Source organism: Phalaenopsis equestris, unplaced genomic scaffold, assembly GCF_001263595.1.
Source record: "Phalaenopsis equestris unplaced genomic scaffold, ASM126359v1 Scaffold000202, whole genome shotgun sequence".
Classification (NCBI taxonomy): Eukaryota; Viridiplantae; Streptophyta; class Magnoliopsida; order Asparagales; family Orchidaceae; genus Phalaenopsis; species Phalaenopsis equestris.
The window spans coordinates 4300018-4306017 of record NW_018164644.1 but is presented as its reverse complement, the minus strand read 5'-3'; positions in this window follow the sequence as shown (position 1 = coordinate 4306017).

The window sequence follows — 6000 nt, the reverse complement described above, 5'->3', positions numbered from 1 at the left end:
GTTGTGGATGGCGGCTGAAGTGGTCCACAGTGGTCGGCAATGGTCGACCACTGTTGGAAGAGGTGGGGCTTCCTTTGTAGAGCTCTGGGTGAAATTAATGCAGGATTATAAATCACTTTGATCAGACGGTCATGAAGCCTTCCATCGATCAAATAGAGCCTAAAGATCTTAGAATTGAGTAATCTTATACTAGTTGGATTCATCTCATCAAGACACTCGATTCGACTATGAACTCTCCAGATTTGACATTCGTATGATCTTCCAAATGTGCCCAGAAAACTTCCAAACAAGGTTTAATGGCTTGATCTGAGCTCGATTTGGTCCGAATAAGATCAATGTTGGCACCATTACGTCCATCTCGTCATACCGATCAGTATGACTGTAAAGTTTGTTGAAATCGGAACTCTAGATGTATTTTAATTAAAATTTGAATATTTCATACTTAAAATTTTACTTCGAAATTCATTACATGCCTCAAGATTGACGGACAATATAAATTTATTCATAAGATATCAATAATTTTTGCCTATTATCTAAGTGTGCGAGTGATTCTAGTACAATAGTATATATCTAATTATTAGCCTATCATCATAAATTTTACTGTTTGAAATAATAAAAATAATATGATTTGTTGAATTCCGCAAAGATAATATTAAATGCGCACATTATTTTCAGCCCTTCCATAAGAAAAAAATTAAAAAATATAAAAAACTGTAGATTTTTCCTGAATTTGAACGTCGAGTGACGTGTCACTATCAAACAGTGATCGGGCGGAAAAAAAAAATCTATTATTCTGGAAGCTTTCGTCATACTACTTATCAAAATTTACAGACGCCGTCGTAGGTCGCCCGCCTCCAACATTGGAGAATTGAGGCCATTGTCAGCTATTTTTTTACTAAAAAAATATTAAAAAAATGGAAAACGGTCAAAAAAAAAAATAAAAGAAAAAAAATAAAATAAAAGTTGATGTTCAATTTGAATACTAAATTCTGCTACACAGATTATTAATTTAATTAAAAAATTTTATAAATAAAATGTTTATAAAAAACATAAATTAAACAGCTAAACAACTTATTCAGAATTTGGGCAGAATGATCATTTTTCTAGAATAAACCATTTTCCATACGCACAAATCAAACAGCTAGACAACTTATCCGAATTAGCTGCTCATCAGCAGATTATCAAAATCAACTGCTTATCAGCAGAAGTTGAATAAGCTGTAACTGCCCTAAACAAATCCTAATCCTTATGAGGTTATTATATTGGTCGATAAAATAAAATTAAGTTATATATAAAAAAGAAAGAAAAAGATTGGAGCATTTGCGTGGTTCCCACACAATTCTTATGTATTTATACATGTCACCCCTAAATTTTCATATTTGCACACACTAGCACTCAAACCTTTAATTTCACATTAAATATAGTCCTATCAACACTTTTCAATATCTTTTCTTGCATATATTTAAAATACCAAATTGTTTCGCATGTAAATATGAAAGGTTATATGTGCATAAGATTCGTGTGCTTGTATGTAAATTTCTATGATGATTTCTAAAAGATGGAAAAAGGGCGGTCAAATTATCAGTATGGCTTTTAAAATTCAAGCAATAGATGTTGATGGAATCAATTGAGCTGTAAAATTTTCTTCAAATTGATTCGTTACAATTTCAAAATCGTTTTTACATGAAATTAAAGACAATCGTTTAAAACAGGCGATTGAATTTGGGTTAGATGAACCAATCAATTTTTTATGATTCAATATGTTGATAGAATAATATATTTTAATAAAAGTAATGAAAAAACTATCAAAATATCATATCATGAGTAATATGTCATGAATCTGAGAAAAATGTTCTTATTTGGAATATCGCATATTGAATTGATGGTTTTTATTATATCATTATTATGTAATTTGTATGATATTAAAAGAATTTTGATATTTATTACATCATTCAGTTTAACATTGATTTTTAATCCTTGGATTAAACCATTGAATATTGAACGCCATGTTCCGTAACATTTAATTTATTTTGATTTTTTTATTTAATTTTATTTTTTGCTTAAAATAAAATATGTTTTATAAACATTCAAAATAATTGTTAGGTGTTTTGAGTGTTTTTTAAAATAAATAAATTTATTTAAAAAAATAAAAATAATGCAAGAAAATGTTTTTAAATAAAAGAAGAAATCAAAAACTAAAAAGAAAAAGAAAAGTGGGCACTATCTACCGCCCGAGAATACCCCATTTACCCTTTGACAGGAGAAGTATTCCTTTCTCGTTCTCTCACCCTCTCATTTCTCTCTCTCTCTCGATCATCTTTCCTCGATCCAACAATGTATTCCATGGGCACCATCTGCCTCGCATGTTCGAATTCAATGATAACTAGCTTTCATTTCTAATCAATATTTAACAATTAAATTAAGTTTAGAAAATAGGAATGCATTTTTTAATTTGTATATGTCTAAGGGAGATGAGAATGGTTGACATAATACAATAGCTAAGGAATGACTTCAGTTCAGCTTCAATGTTTTCATTTCTTTGGAGATTTACATACCAACCATCCGATTCTTATGTATAAGCATTTCAACCACAAACTTCAATTTTTACATTCGAGCACATAATAATGTTATGTTGGCACATATTATCAAACTAAGCTGCCGGAAGGACCTCAGGTAATAAAGTTTAACCATTCAAAGGCTTTCTAACAAAATGTTTTGAATCGAGTATTCCATCATCTAGATATATCTTAGAATAGACGATGTTTTTATGATATCTTTCATTCACCATCATTCATTAGTGTTTCTCGTAGGAAGCATTAAGAAAATTTTGAACAATGGAACTTTTTCTCCTATATAAATAAGAGAAAATATTAAAGGTAAATAGTAGTAACATAAACAACAAGATCAATAACAAGAGACTAAAATTAGTTCAGTACAACTGTGTTGTATCGGTTGTACTCAGTTACCTAATCGCCTTTATAAAATTTAGTATAGCTTCGGTACAACCGATACAACACAGTGATACTGAAGTGATAATACGTAAACTTAGTCTTGCATACAAAAAGACTAATGTTATTGTGTTTCCAAGAGTTATCGTAAACGGACTTCTTTGAGAGTTTTGATTCCAGAAACTAAAATGTTTTGTTATTGATTGCTTTCATGTTTGCATGATATATTTGTATGATGAAGAATATGATATGTAATTTGGCCTAGCCTTGAGTTCAAGGCCTGGTATATATTGGTGCGTGAGTTAAGAAAAAACATACGATAATTATTGTAAATATTTGAGAACCATACAAACAATGCAGTCATATGATAATAAAATTTGATACTATAAAAGAAAAATACAACATAGCAAAAAGATATAAATAATTTAAAATTATTAAAAATCTTTAATTACCTATTTTAATAAAATTATTTTATTATTAGATAGATGCATTCATGTACATACCACCAAATTCCTTTGAATTAACTTATCTGACACTTATACTTTATTTTTTTGACATTTATACTGTCTAAATCTTTCATGTCACAGAAAAATATTATCTTTTTAATCATTAAAAGATGAAATACATCTTTTCATGCGCAGGTAAAGTGATATGTATGTAAAAGTAAAAATTTAGCTGTTAAATATATAAATACATAAGAATTGAGTTGTATGTATGTAAATAGACCAAAAATAATGTATACATGTATAAATTTAGCTCTTTCATGATTTGGCCATTATTTTTGGTGTATTTACATGTATACAACACAATTCCTATGTATTTATTAATAGCGAGCCTGACCGAAGTCATATATGAGTCATTAGTTTACTGCTTAATTAATACTTAATCTTTATTATTTTATATTAGGCGTAGCTTGCTATTGCTATATATATAGCACTGTATAATTACTTAATTAGTGAATGGAACATTTCTCTCTTTGTTTCCGCTCCAAACTGGGTGCGTCTGTTTCGTTTCTTTGCTTTCATTTCATGGCGTCTGAGCTGGTGAAGGCCTCATAAAGATCTCTTTCCTGTCATTCCTGCGCTCATCTTCCTCCGGCCTCCCACGGATTTCTAAGATTCTTTTCTCCTCCTCCTCTTCTTCTTCTTCTTCCTGCCACTTCGTCCTGGGAAACAGGCGATCTGTACTTACCATTTCCTCCACTATATTACCTTGTGTTTTTAATTTAGGAACCAGCCATGAAATATGGACAACTTTGGAGAAACGCTTACAAGGCACAAATCATTCCCGTGTTATTCAACTACGGAATGAGTTATGCATAACCTCAATATGTCTTAGTATCTCATGCAAATCAAGTCCATTGTTGACAACACATCCGTTGCTGGCTCTCAAGTCAATGTTACAAACGTCATTCTTTATATCTTGAAAGGTCTTCCTGCATCCTATAATCCCTTCAAAACAACCAATGAACGCGATCCACTCCTAGCAGCCTTGATAACTTGTATGCCATTCTTATTAGTGAAGAAATCAATCTCTCCACTGAGCACCATTCAACCTCGGTTGATCCTGATCCACAGTTGGTTTTATATGCCTCCAAATTCAAAGAGCAAATATTCCAAAGGCCTAGGTAATAATAGCAATTCCCACTTCCGAATATCAGCTATAGCTTTTACACCTCAAGGTCAGGTATTATACCAAATTTGTCGTAAGTAGGGACATCTAGCTTCTAATTGTTAGCACCGTTCGAATATACACTATCAACCCAAGAGTTTCATTGCATCTTCACCACCTAACAGTCATACGACCTACATTACCTTGTCCTCCCCAATCCCCATCCAATCAATCTGATTGGTACTTTGATACTGGAGCAACCACGCATTTCACCTCTGATTACAATCATGCTAATCAACCTGAACCATATCAAGGGCATGAGACAGTGATGGTTGATATTGGACATGCATTTCTGATTAAATATTCTGACACTGGCAGCTTACCGACTCCACATCGTAAGCACTTACTTTCCAAGCTATTACACACTCATATTTCTCATAATTTGATTTCTTTCTCTCAATTGGAACTCGATAATAACTGCATGATTATCTTTGATGCTAATGACTAATTAAGGATTGAAAGACACAACAACTTCCTCTTCAGGGTCCTTATAGTCATGGTCTCTATCGAATCCCCAATAATTACTATGCCTTAGTATCGAGGCTGCCTCCTCTACACAGTGGCAGCGGAGACTTGGACATCCACATCAATAAGTTCTTCATCTTATTGCTAACCATCAACCACATCTGCATTTCTTCTAATTTTTCTCTTTGTAATCTTTTTTGGTACGTCTAAAATTTGTTGCCTTTCTTTTACTAATTCTACTAGCACACAATGTACACTTTTAGCTTTAATTCATACAAATGTTTGGGGACCCTCACCCATTGCTTCGGTTCAATGTTACAAATATTATGAGTTTCTTATAGATGATTTTTCTCAGTATACTTGTTATTTTCCTATGTTCAACAAATCTGAAGTTTATCAACAGTTTCTCAAGTTCAAACAAGAAGTTGAACTTCAACTCAATCAAATAATAAAGGTTCTACGCACAGATAATGGTGGAGAGTACACCAATAGCGCCTTTAAGAGTTTCCTTACAAAGAACAATATTATGCACTAATCGAGTTGTCCTTGCACTCTGCAGAAAAATGGCATTAAACACAGCTCAGACTCAAATGACGGATTCCAATGCCCCTTCTTCGCTTTGGTTTGAAACAGTTCATGCAGCTATATACTTAATCCATCAATTACTCTCCAAAGTGATGAGACAACTCTCTTCCTACAACTTCTACATGGTTCCGCTCCTAACTACAACCATCTCAAAATCTTCGGCTGGTGATGCTTTCCAAAGATACCGCCTATGCATAGAAATAACTTGCAACAAAGATCGTTGTCTTGTGCTTTAATTGGCTATCCACCCCATATCAAAGGCTACAAATGTCCCAAACCAACCACAGATAAGCTGATCATAACTCAACATGTCATCTTCAAAGAATTGGTT